At 30.6% G+C, this 13,630-nt stretch overlaps 1 pseudogene; it reads left to right on the forward strand.

Moving 5' to 3' along the window:
- Positions 1-741: 741 nt before the first annotated feature.
- Positions 742-13,266, forward strand: LOC149560419 (14-3-3-like protein D; annotated as a pseudogene).
- Positions 13,267-13,630: the final 364 nt, after the last annotated feature.

Raw genomic sequence — 13,630 nt, forward strand, 5'->3', positions numbered from 1 at the left:
AGTGATTGATCTAGCAAGTTTGAGGTAGAAGCACATTTCATGCTTTTTCTATTTTGGTCTTTTTGATGTCATTTTTATGTCTTTTCTTTCTTGTCTAGTGCAAATTAAAATGATGGTTCTTTACAAATTTAAGGTTATATTAGTAAAGGGAGCTCCTTTACAATTGTTTTTTAGTAATGCTTATTTTATTATTGTCTTATTATCTGAGTCATTGATTATATAAAATGTAAATGATGTTATCTCAAAGAATTGGGGTATATTAGTCATTTATTTATTACTATTTCTTTTAATGTGAAGGACAATGGGGTTAATTACAATACAACTATATTCTCCTCTTTATCTATAAAATGTGTTCCAGTTTGGCTACTATACTATTAATAAATGTATTTCTCTACTTAATTCTTTGCTATTAATGTGTCAAAGAGAATTGGTGTTCTAAATTCTTCTTCAGGTTACCATATACAAACCAAACTAGGAAATGAAAAATACTTGTGTTGAAATTATGTCCATGACTATTATTTGGTCTCTCATAAGCTCTACAATTACTAAACACTATGATAATATTTCTTTTATTTAATTCTATGTATTGAAATATATTTTGTTAGAGAAAAAGTTTCAAATGCAACACTTCACCTATGGATTACCTGTTCCATATTTTGTCCCCAAAAAGTAGAGTTTTGTGTTTAGTTGTTTTTAAGTTTTTGATTTTTCTAAACAATATAGGAGGAAGCTTTTTTAGAGATGGTGCAAGCAATGAAGAATGTTTCAGAATTGGACTTGGGACTAACTATAAAGGAGATAAAGTTTCTTATAAGAATTTTATTGGTGCTATTAGAGCTTCATGGTGTATGTTGTCATCAATCAAGCAAAAGGAAGAAGCCAAGGATAATGAGTAGAATGTCAAATGGATCAAAGAGTATCCATAGGAAATCGCAAATCAGCTCACTAAAATTATAAAATATGCAATGGTATTCATTCTATAATTGATGATCATTTAATTCCTACTTCCACTTCACAAGAATATACTGTCTTTTATTACAAAATGTAGTTCTATTGTTATTATTTATTCTTTTCACCCAACAAAGAGGTATTGTACATTGTTTAATTCTAATATCTTTGTCATTGGGTTCTATATTAAAAACTCATTTTGTCTATTTTTCCATCTATCTCCTATCTCTATTACAATTATTTTTTGAAAAAGTACTGAAAGTGTCTTGCATAATATATCGTATCATTTTTCACTATAGTAGAGAATTACTTACATCATTCCTTTTTACTCCTCATAAGAATACATTTATTTTTTGATTTTATCTTCTTTTCATCCATAAGAATGATTTGTTGGAATTGCAAATGATCATTATGAAAATCATATAAATAAAGATAAATCTACATGGCCTTCCATAAGTGGTTGTTGAATTCTGTGAATTCTATTGAATTCAATTATTGTGTCAGGGAAGAAGATTACTATTGATATCTTCCTTGATTTAAAATTGGACATGAAATGAAAGACATTTGACCAACTTTTGAAGGCTTACCAGAAAGTTTAATCATATGAACATATATGATTTTAGTCATATATATAAGTAAAAATATCGTACATTTTTTTTTCGCATGACAACCAATTCCTAATTGGGGTTAATGAGACTACTTTGATTAGGCTACCTCAATTAGTGCAGCTACAAATCTACCTCCCACTCAATCTATTAGGTTTGGTTTAGCACTACACTTGTAAGTTTTCTAATATGAAACTTTGAATTCAGTCAAAGGTGAGTTTAATTGATTCTTCTATACATAACATGGTTAATTTTTAATTAATTATTTAAAGGATACCATTATGTTTAGAAAAAATGAACAATTTTCTTAGTACTTAGAATGTTAGAAAGTGTTGCCAAGATGGTTTGATTTGCAAATTTCTAGGTTTTCTTTATTTTATTTTATTGTTATATTATTATTTTAATGAATCTTCTGAAATATTATTATTGTTTTGTAATTATTGGCGGGTTTCAATAGATCTTTTCATTTAGTAAAACAAGCTTTTGATGAAGCCATTGCATATATATAAATAGTAAAGAGTCTTATAAGGGTACTATGCTCATAATGAAATTATTGAGAAACAATCTTACTTTGTAGACTTCCTATTTACAGAATGATTTAGGTAAGTTACTGCTTAATTCTTGGTTTATAATTTGGGTGGAGATTTTTTTTCGAAGTATTTTATAATTTTATAGGATTCTAAATCGAGGGTTTTTCTGATGTAATTCAATTTAGATCTAACTTGGAAAGTTGTTTGAAAAGTTGATGTGGGCTTTGAATGAATTTTTTCCATTTACTAGTTTACTATTCCTTTAGCTTATTTTAAACCTTATTTTAAAATACTACAAAATATGAAAATGTTATATATTTCCTAAGTTACATATTGACATTATGTTATTGGCTCATTCATTGTTAAAAATGGTCATGAACAAAAATGATTGTATTGAAGAGAAGAAGATGCATGACTAACACTAAAGAGAACTAATTAAAGGATCAAATTAAAAATGCCATTGTGTACTACATTTACCTTTATATGTTGTTCAATAGTTTATTGCCAATCTTTTCACTGTTATAAGTCTTAAGGTTACCTCCTTCTATGATTTTTTTATTTGCATTTTTTTTCCCTATTACTAGTTTTTTTTCTTTCCAGGTAAGACTACAAAGCTTTAAAAATTCACAAATAGACTTTTGTAATGTAAATAGGTTTTACCATTCTAATTGGAAAATAAATTATGTTTACATATGTTCATATTATTGGACATACAATCCTACCTCAACCAAATTTACTACAACAAGAATATAAGTTGTCTTCTTTTTGGAAATATAAGCAAACCCCTCATTTCAACCAAAATGAAGTAAGAAAACATAAATCTCTCAAACAACTCTTAAAGAAAGCAAGTGGGACTTTTTCTTGCATGTAGAGGCAAGGTTTGGCAAAACCCCAAAGATCAAGACCTATGATTGCTACTGAATAGATGCCTACTTGTCCCATATACAATTGAATGCCCTTCTAAGGTAGGCTTAGGGTGGTTGGCAGGAGGAAGGAATTGTATGCATCACTAACTCAAATTCTATTATTCTAGTTTATTGGATGGCTTTAAATCATTGATTCAACATAAACTATCCATTTGTGATTGTCTCATCAAACAAGTTTGAGAAATTACAATTTTTAAGGTTATTCAAAATATATTTTGTGCTTTTGTTCTGAGATGTTGCAATTTTTTGATCTTATTTATTATGGCATATGCATTAGTTGTAAGAAAAATTCTTCCTTTAGATGTTGAATTTTCTCTGTCACTTTTGACTGTTCTTTTTATTGCAGACATTTCTCTAAATTAATTATGAATGAAAGACTACGTAAATTACTAGTTTTAATTGGCAAGGTAATAAGTGATTAGATTCAAAAGTTGTATGAATACACATTGAAATGAATAGAAATCTTGAGTTAAATCACAAGATTTCTTGCCCATTCTATTAAATAATTTAGTTATCACCCAAAAACCATATTTGGTATATCAGACTTGTATACTAGAAAGAAAAAACTCTATTAAATGTAAATAATCCTTCCAAAAATGATGTTTAGGAATTTGATAAAGATATAAAAAAATCTATGTCAATATTTCTTTTTAAATGAGTATTGAAATATATGCATACATTTATTATAGTTAAATGAAGACAATAAGGAATACAATTTATAGGTACTTTCTACATTTGTTCTGGTTTTTAAAATCTTCAATTTCATTGTTGGTCTTTTATTATTACATGGATCATTTATGTAGTCTCACTATTCATTAGGCTAAGGGTTGTGTTAAAAAATAGTTTGAGTTTGATTTTGATTTACCTAAGCCTAATAAGTATTAATAAATACAATATCCTAAATTCAGAATAACAATAATCCTCCATCCTTTTCACTTTTAAAGAAGAATATAATTTTTCTTCCTATGCTTTTCATTAAAAGTAGGGACTTATTAATTTAGGGATTGAGTGTAGTAACCTAATAATGAGCTTTAGGATTATATGTGTCAATGTTATTTAAGGTGTCATAGTAGTAATTTATAATTTCTTGTTGTCATTTTGTTGGTTCCTCCATAATACTACCTAGTTGATTTCTAATTTTAATTTTTTTTCTGTTTATAATTCTCAAGTTTCAAATGCTATTATATGATATTTTCATGTTCCAGTGACCTCTTGGGAACCAAGTTTCTTTACCTTTTTTTTTTCCAAAAAGTTTTTTTTTTTCTACAAGATGACCATGTTTATCCAATCATTTTTCTTCTCATGATATCTATCATCATCATCATCATTGTCACCATTACTTCTTCATTTAATGTATTTATAACTTTTTCTACTATTATTCTTCCAAATGATCCCTATTCCATTTTAAACTTTTGTTTTTGAGGGATTTAAGTTTAGGAGTGAAGAAAAAAATCTTTGATGCTTCAAAGGACTCTTTGCTCAACCATTTTTCTACTAGCATCAACAAATGTTTATGTTGGAACCATAGAGTTTCAAATTTAAAGAGGTTTTTTATTAAGTTTCATAGTTAAGTGATCTCTAATCTTACTAGAAATTGATAAGATCCAAACTTTGTTGATATTATTGGGGCTAATATAAAGACAAATTTACCAATATACCCATTGAATAGGAATGTGTCCAATATTTATGTTACTTTCTCTTCTATTATTTGATATGTACAATCCCTTATTTATTTTTAAATACATAAATTTGTGATTTACTGATATGTAAAAATTCCTTTTTGGATTGTTAAATGTAATTGGAAACTCTACATTCTTTTGTTGTTGTCTAAATTGAATTGAAATCTTCTCGTAAAATAAAGTTTCTTAGTTATTATTGTTAATGTACCTTTCTATGTATAGAAATAATTATTTCTTGTTACTATTACTAGTAGGACCACATATGTTGGTGGTGCAAAAATCTAATATGTTGTTCACACTATTAAATCTACTAGAGATATCCAATTTAATTTTACAATTTTTATTATTCTTGCTTTCCTAAAATTGCATAATTTTGAAATACTACATGATGGACCATTATACTCTACCCAATCTGATTTCCATATTCCTAATTTTTGAATGAAATGTTTTTGTTTCCTCTTTTCTTAACTTATTTTTGTATAGTAGTAGTATAATGTTAAAGGTAAATAATTTTACTTTACATTTTAGTAGTATTTATTTTTTTGAGGAATTTAGGACCTAACATTCGATATAGTTATCTTCATTGCCCTATTGGAAGGTTCTTTTTATTGTTTCCTCATTCTTTCTTGGCTTCCTATCATTTTTTCTCATTTTATATAATTTTATTTTACAAAAAATAGGATTCAAGACCTTTTGATGTTGCAACAATACCATATTTTTTGACTGAGATGTTATTCTCATTTAAGCCTTTAGGTGATGCTTGAATCTCCTTATTCTTATATGTTCATCTTCTATTTCTTTCATGATTTTAATTTCAATAGTTAGAGTATATTTTTGAATATCCTCATTTACATAATCCAACCATCATTATCCTCTCACTCTTAATTTTTTTTGCGATTACATTATTGCAGATTATAAAAGTTATTTCCATACTCTTTTATAATACATAATCGAGAGGGGCATTGCACTTCTCCTCTTCATGGAATTCTGAAAATTAACACTGACAGTTCATTGTTGGTATTGGGGGAGTGGTTCATTGCAGCTCTGGGGAAGTTAAAAAAAAATTCTTAGTGCATAAAGGTGACTATACTATCATTCCCATGAAGGCTCGGGCCATTTTATATGCTGTGAAACATTGTTTTTTGTGGGGATGGTGCAAGATTATCTGTGAGTCTGACTCCCAAGTAGTGGTGAACTTTCTTTCCTTGTAGTAGCTTGAGGATGTTAGTTGGTAGCTAGCCACTATTTCTAATCAAACTCTTCTCTTTTGTACAACTCTTGACTTCATTAGGTTTACTTACATTCCTCATGAATGGAATACAACTATTGATTGTTTGGCTGAATGGGCTTTTGGTCATGATCCAGGCTTGAATATTATGGTTAGGGGGTAGCTTCCCATTGAGCTATTAGAAGAATTTGATGGACATGTTGCTTAGGATAGAGATCCTTGTTGAGCTCTCCTTGTTTTAATCCTTTCTATTTTAATAAATTTTTACCCCTCTTTTCCCCAAAGATTATATTGCTACCTCTTCATCTTATCTATTTTCTCAAGTCTTTTTCATTTTTTAACTAGGCTAATTTCATATATAGATCCTAGAACTATTACTTCTTTCTCATTTAATCAATTAGTTCAATTGAAATTTATATTACACATATTAAGTTCATTAGCATTTCATGGAAAAGGAATTTATTGCATACTACTTTTGTATAATTTTGATTTAGTATTAGCATCCATTCATTGTACTTTGGTTTTTATAATTTAACTTGATTTATATTGAGTGTTGTTTTTAGAAGACCCTATTTCTCTTGTATTGCACAAAATCATGTAACAATGCACTTTTAATGAACTTATCTCATCTAGTTTACATTACTAAATTTACTACTTCCATTTTCCCCCAAAATGCTAATATATTTTAGGATCTAGATGTTGAGGGCACCTAATAGATCTATATGTTACCATGTGAGGTACTCCTTATCAATGAGTATTATTACCTTAGATAAATTACTTATTATGGATGAATGGTCAATTTTGATACCCATCCTAATGATACTACTTGTTATACTCAGGAATAAACAAGACTATGATATTTTATCATTTGTAGATTGTGTGTTACTCTTTACTAGACTTAGATGTTGATACAATATTAGACTATGTCATTCATTTAAATAATATGCTCATTATCATTATCTTTTATGTTTGCATATACATAATCTTCGTTGTTTACTTGGTTGATTATAAAATTCTTCTCACTGAGAAATGATTCAAAAGTAATGATTGTCTCTATGATTATGCTTACATTGAAATTTTATATTATTACTGACGATGGTTAAACTTTCATTTATTGCATTTATATGGGTATCATTATCTATGCACTAACAACACTTATAATTTATGTTTTAGTATGAATCCTATTTGATGTCTTTGTAGGATAAGGGGATGAAATTGTAGTCACTTCTATGTGAGATTTGCACATGGTCACACTCATGCACCTTGTATTCTATATCTTTGCTTGTGTTTGTGTGTGTTTCTCATCTCAATAATCTAGGGTTATATGTACAAGACACCAACTCTACTTGGATATTCGGGTTTGAGAGTATCTTTAAAATCCTCAAAGATTGTTAGTTATGGATATAGTACCAATGTCACTACATGATCTTCCCTTTTTATATTATTTTATCTAGTAACATTGAGGTTATTACTTTTTAAGTATGATCTCAAGGTGAGTAACCAATCGAGAGATAATGTTGGAGAGCCATGATGGGATTGTTAGAATAACCATTATCAATGTCATAATTATGAAGCCAAACTCGCTCTTCGAATGATATGGATATTATTTTCAAATTGTCAAACAAATGAAGATGCTATGAATATAAATGGCAATATTACTAGTGGCAAAGGTGAATAAAGAATCTGCAGCATACATAGATGTATATATAGAAATAGTGATACATGGATACACTCAGCCAATGGGTAGATATACTGCAAGGTATAAGAATCACATAAATATTTAAGGTAAAATATAAAAAGTCATGGTATGGGAGATGTAATTCACTCAATCAAGAAAATAATGGAGGTGGTCAAAGGATTGTGTTTAACAGAAATGAATAACAATCATATAATTAGGTGACAGAGATGATATTGAACATCATCATATATATGCAACAACACATATTTGGGAAAAATTACCTTGGCAGTATTAATTTTGAAGTCTGATGAAGAAACAAACTAATACAGAGACTGTGACAGACATATGTCTCTACCATGAATAAAAATCTGAAGTAGACACTAGAAGATTCAGAAATAATGAAGTACAGACTGTTTGTTGCAGTAATAGAATCATATTAAATGGAGTATATGTTTCCTAAGCTATAGAAGATAGAGCTTGTTAAATTGGGGAAGTCAAACACAAATTGCTAGCAGTCTAAAATTTACTCTAGCGCCAAAATGATAGCATAAATATTGCTCTGAAAGTAACATAAATCCAGGAGTAGCTTTCTCAGGCATGCCTGAAATGATAAAAATAAGAGATCTAATATACTAGGCAATGAGAATCAAAAATAAACACTGAACTAAGAACATATTTTATTCATAAAACTAATTGCTTACAACCTATGCAATGGCCTCTATATATAGAGAGCCTATGAGATGAGGGCATTAATAGAAGATTTTTCTAGAGGCTAAGATGATAAGGCTGTATGACCTAGTATCAAGGACATCATCCATATATATTAACAACATAATAGGAAATGTGTGACAGACAGACAATTCAGTTATAATAGCCTGAGTGTATTTGTTGACTATTTCTAACATCCTCCCTTAATTTCTACCACTAATGATAATGTTAGGTACCTATTTACAAAAAAAGAAAGAGAGGGGAACATGACATGACTATCCCCCCTTAATGTTCACCTCAATCATGCCGAGCATGCCTCATAATTTCAAAAATTTGGCCTCAACTATACTCTTAGTAAATATATCTGTTGCTTGGTCTTCACTTGGACAAAAGAGAAGATTAACAAAATTTGCTTGAACAAGATCCCGAATATAGTGAAAATCTCAATGTGTTTTGTTTTAGCATGAAAAATAGGATTATTTGCAACTTGAATAGCACTTTGATTATCAGAATACAAAGGAGTAGCTGAACTTTGTGCAAAACCAAGCTCAAATAAAAGGTTGTGAATCCAAACTACTTCCTTTCTAGCTTCTTTTGTTGCTCTATATTCTTCTTCACATGAGGACAATGATGTAACAGTTTGTTTTTTGCTGCTCCATGTAATTGGACCTGACCCAAGCTGAAAAATATATCCACCAGTTGATTTCCTATCATCTATGTCACCTCCCCAATCTGAATTTGTGAAGCCAGTCAAAGAAATTGAAGACTTGTAACTATAATGAATGCCATAGTAAATGGTGCCACAAATGTATCGTAAAATTCTTTTGGTAGCCAACCAATGAGTTTCTTTTGGTTCCTACATAAATCTAGATACCAAATTGACTACAAAACAAATGTCTGGTCTAGACTATGTTAGATAAACCAAGCTACCAACAAGCTGTCTATATAAAGTAGCATCCATCTTCTTGGAAATACATTCTTTAGTAAGCTTAATTCCAGATTGAAAAGGAGTAGGGGCTGGCTCGCATTCAAGCATGTTAAATTTATCTAAAAGATCCAAAGCATATTTTTCTTGAGAGATAAATAACCCATCATGAAGTCTACTAATTTGCAAGCCAAGAAAATAATTCAGTTCACCCAAATCACTCATATGAAATGCCCCTTTAAGATCTGATTTGAAATCACTAACTAACCCAATATTTGGTCCAGCTAGGAGTAAATCATCCACATAAACTGCAACAAGAATAATTTCATTTTGCACTCTCTTCACATAAAGATTTGGATTTGATTTGCATTTTTGAAACCCATGAAGCTGAAAATACCTATCAATCTTTTCATTCCATTCTCTTGGTGCTTGTTTAAGCCCATAAAGTGACTTCTTTAATCTACAAACAAGATTAGGATGATGCTGATCTACAAAACCTGGTGGCTGATCCATATATATTTCTTCATATAAATCTCCATTTAAGAAAGCATTTTTTACATCCATTTGATGAATATGCCACCCAAGACTTGCAGCCAAAGAAAGAATAATTCTAACTATATTCATTTTAATGACAGAAGCAAAAGTTTCTTCATAATCAACACCCTCTTTTTGATTAAATCCCTTAGCAACCAATCTAGCTTTAAATTTTTCTATAGCACCATCTGATTTAAATTTTGTTTTATAAACCCATTTGCAACCAATGACATTCTTACCTTTGAGAAGTTGCACAAGTTCCCAAGTTTTATTTTTCATCAAAGCATCATATTCTTCTTCCATAGCTTGCTCCCATTCTCTCTTCTCTCTAGCTTCCTCATATGATCTTGGGTCATTTACTTGTAGTACTTTGGCCATGAGAGCACTACCATTCCTCCCTTGGATCTTTGAGCCTTGCCTATATATTTCTTCAACACTCCTTGTCTTTTGGCTAGCTGAAAAGTTATCTTCTTCATCATTACTACCTGCAAAAAATGTCTGATTACAAGCATTAGTTGTGTTGTTTTCACTAGTATTTTCATCATTTGTAGAAGTGCACAACTCATCCTCATGAATGTAGTCTCCATTTCCTCCTATAATATCTGAAAAATTAGAAGCATTTATTGTTGTAGAGTGAGAAGGAGTGGTTGTAAGTTGTGAATGCTCATCAAACTTCACATCTCTACTAACAAAGACCTTGTTTGTTGTCAAATCATATAACCTATAAGCCTTTGATTCTTCACTATAACCCATAAACAAACACTTATGACTCTTTGGTTCTAACTTTTCCCTTTGTGCATCAGGAATGTGTGCCCAAGCAATACACCCAAATACTTTAAAATATCCAATGTGAGGTTTCTTACCACTTCATGCTTCTTCAGGGGTGATATTTGTGAGAGCTTTGGTGGGGATTCTATTTATAATATGTGCAGCACAAGGAATAGCCAAACCCCAAAATTTATTATGCAAACTTTTAAAATGCAACATACAATGAGCCATTTCTAAAAGAGTTCTATTCATTCGTTTAGCCACTCCATTTTGTTGAGGAGTATAAGGAACTTTTCTTTGTACCTTAATACCATAATTTTCAGAAAATGACTCAAAAGCATGATTGCAATATTCACCCCCTTTATCTATCCTTAAACATTTAATTGTTTTGCCACTTTGATTTTCAATTAATGCTTTAAACTTTTGAAATACTTCAAACACTTCTTTTTTCCTTTCAAGAAAATAAACCCATACTCTCTTGCTGTAATCATCAATAAAAGTGAGAAGGTATCTAGCACCTGAAAAGTGAAGGATATCCTGGTTGACATAAATCACTATGAATAAGTTGCAATGGATGATTAGCTCTCCATGCTTTTCCTGAATCAAAAGGATATCAATGATGTTTCCCTAACACACAACCTTCACACACACCTTCACAAGCTGAAATTTTTGTTAATTCTCTAACCATATCCATTCTAACCGTATCTTGTAATTTTCTATAATTTAAATGTCCAAGTCTAGCATGCCAAAGTTGTGACATATAATCAATCTGAGCAATAAAAGCATGAGAGAGTGTATATTTATCATCAAGAAACCCCACAAATTTAAATAGATTCTCTTCATGATCAACTCTACCAATAGCAATTATATTGCTTGGGTCTTTTCTATCTCTAACAATAACTTGATCATTATTGACAACAAACTCATATCTAGCTTGAACTATTTTGTATACTGAAATAAGATTCACCCCCAATCCCTTAACCAATAAAACATTTTTCAAAGACCCATGTGTTACATTAACAGTACCTGTTCCTAAAACTGGAAGTTTCATTTTATTGCCAATAGAACTTTCTTGATCTGAATTCTTCCCTTCATAAAAATCAATAAACAAAGATCTATCCCCAGTCATGTGAGATGATGCCCCCGAATCTAAAATCCATTCTTTATTAGAATCTGAAGCAAAGCATCCCCCTTTAACACTAGATTTACTTTTGGGTGGAGCAATTATCTCCTCATTTGATTTCTCTTGCCTTTTTAAAGAGATAGCTACGAAACTATGATTATCCTTCTTTCCATCCTTAAACATTTCTTGCTTGGGCTTATATTGCTGCCTTTCATTGTCCCTCTTCTTCAAACAAAACTTCTCCATGTGATTCTCACCTCCACAATACCTGCAAATAAAAGGCTTTCTTCCAGCTTGCTTTTTTGCACCATCATTTCTAGAAAAATGATTAGAACCTTCATGATTTTGAAATTTATTATTTCCTTTCCAATTCTTTTTTCCATCATTTCTAAAGAAATTACTTTTGGCTGTATATGCATGATTCCTTTTAATATGCCCTTCTTTAATAAGTTGAACTTCTTCATCTAAAACAAATTTGCAAAATTGATCAAAAGTTTGTTGGGGGGTATTGGGATTTAGTTGAAGAAACCTTTTCCTTGATTCCTTAAAAACTTTATATGGCTGGGGAAGCTTACTTTCAACCATTGCAATCAACTAAAAATCCTTTTTTGCATATTCAACACCTTTTTTTTTTAGCTGAGTATTTAAAAAAGTAACTTCATTGAAGTAATCAGACATTTTTTCAAAATAAGATGGATCTAAATTCATCATTTTTTCTTCTATACTAAACGTGCTAGCCATGTCTGCATCTTTATAATCATTTTCTAAATTCTCCCACAGCTCTATTGGGTTATCAATATTAACAAATCTTCTATTGAGATTGGGGCTCAAAGCTTTACCAATAATACCTCTAGCTTGCTCCAACTTACATTTCCACAACTCCTTTTCTTTATCATTTTGTTGAGGTTCCCCAATTTTTTTATTTACTATCCTCCATAAAGCCTTCTCTCTTAGAGCATTCTTGACTACAATCTTCCAATCTGCAAAACCACTTCCATCAAAGATAGGAAAAACTTCATTTGAAGAACCCATGTTAGCAAAAAGATCAAGTTCAAACAAATCTAGCAATACTCCAGCAGCATAACAGACCTGCAACCAAATATCACTCCAAAAGAAAAAATCAACGCTGCAAACAAACCATTTTCAACAAATTATTTGCCTGCAGCAAAACCCTCTAGCTGAATTTCTAAATAAATCTCTAGCTGAACTTGGCTAAACCTTGCTCTGATACCATGATAAAAATAAGAGATCTAATATACTAGGCAATGAGAATCAGAAATAAACACTAAACTAAGAACATATTTTATTCATAAAACTAATTGCTTACAACCTATGCAATGGCCTCTATATATAGAAAGCCTATGAGATGAGGGCATTAATAGAAGATGTTTCTAGAGGCTAAGATGATAAGGCTGTATGACCTAGTATCAAGGACAACATCTATATCTATTAACAACATAATAGGAAATGTGTGATAGATAGACAATTCAGTTATAACAGCCTGGGTGTATTTGTTGACTGTTTCTAACATGAAATGACTACAAAACTGCAGGAACAAATGAGAAATCAAATGAAGGATCCAGCGATGGCGATGAAAACAAATTCGAACCTTAGAGTGAGTTTACATGTAATTGGCAAAAATTATACATAGTTGAAGATGATTCCACGCCTTATCTGCCAAACTAGTGTCTATGCAGTAGGTTTCATGTGATCAAATGTATATGAAGACAATGAGGTGACATGAATTTAGACACAACAATGAAATCGGGAAAGTGAAGCCACAAATCTAAGGATGATGCCCAGCTTGGTCTTCCGATGTGATAGCAATCATCTACAGGTGTAAACAGTTTGTCGTGGGTCAAAGAAGAAATACATTAAACATTCGGTACCTTCTTGAAGCATAGTTTTCCTTGTGAAATTATTTATTCTCAAGAGACTATATAGCGGAGAAAATGATCTGAAATGGGGCTTGCAAAAG

The sequence above is a fragment of the Cupressus sempervirens genome, chromosome 4 (assembly GCF_028749045.1).
Source record: "Cupressus sempervirens isolate cs-2001-9-10 chromosome 4, ASM2874904v1, whole genome shotgun sequence".
Lineage (NCBI taxonomy): Eukaryota > Viridiplantae > Streptophyta > Pinopsida > Cupressales > Cupressaceae > Cupressus > Cupressus sempervirens.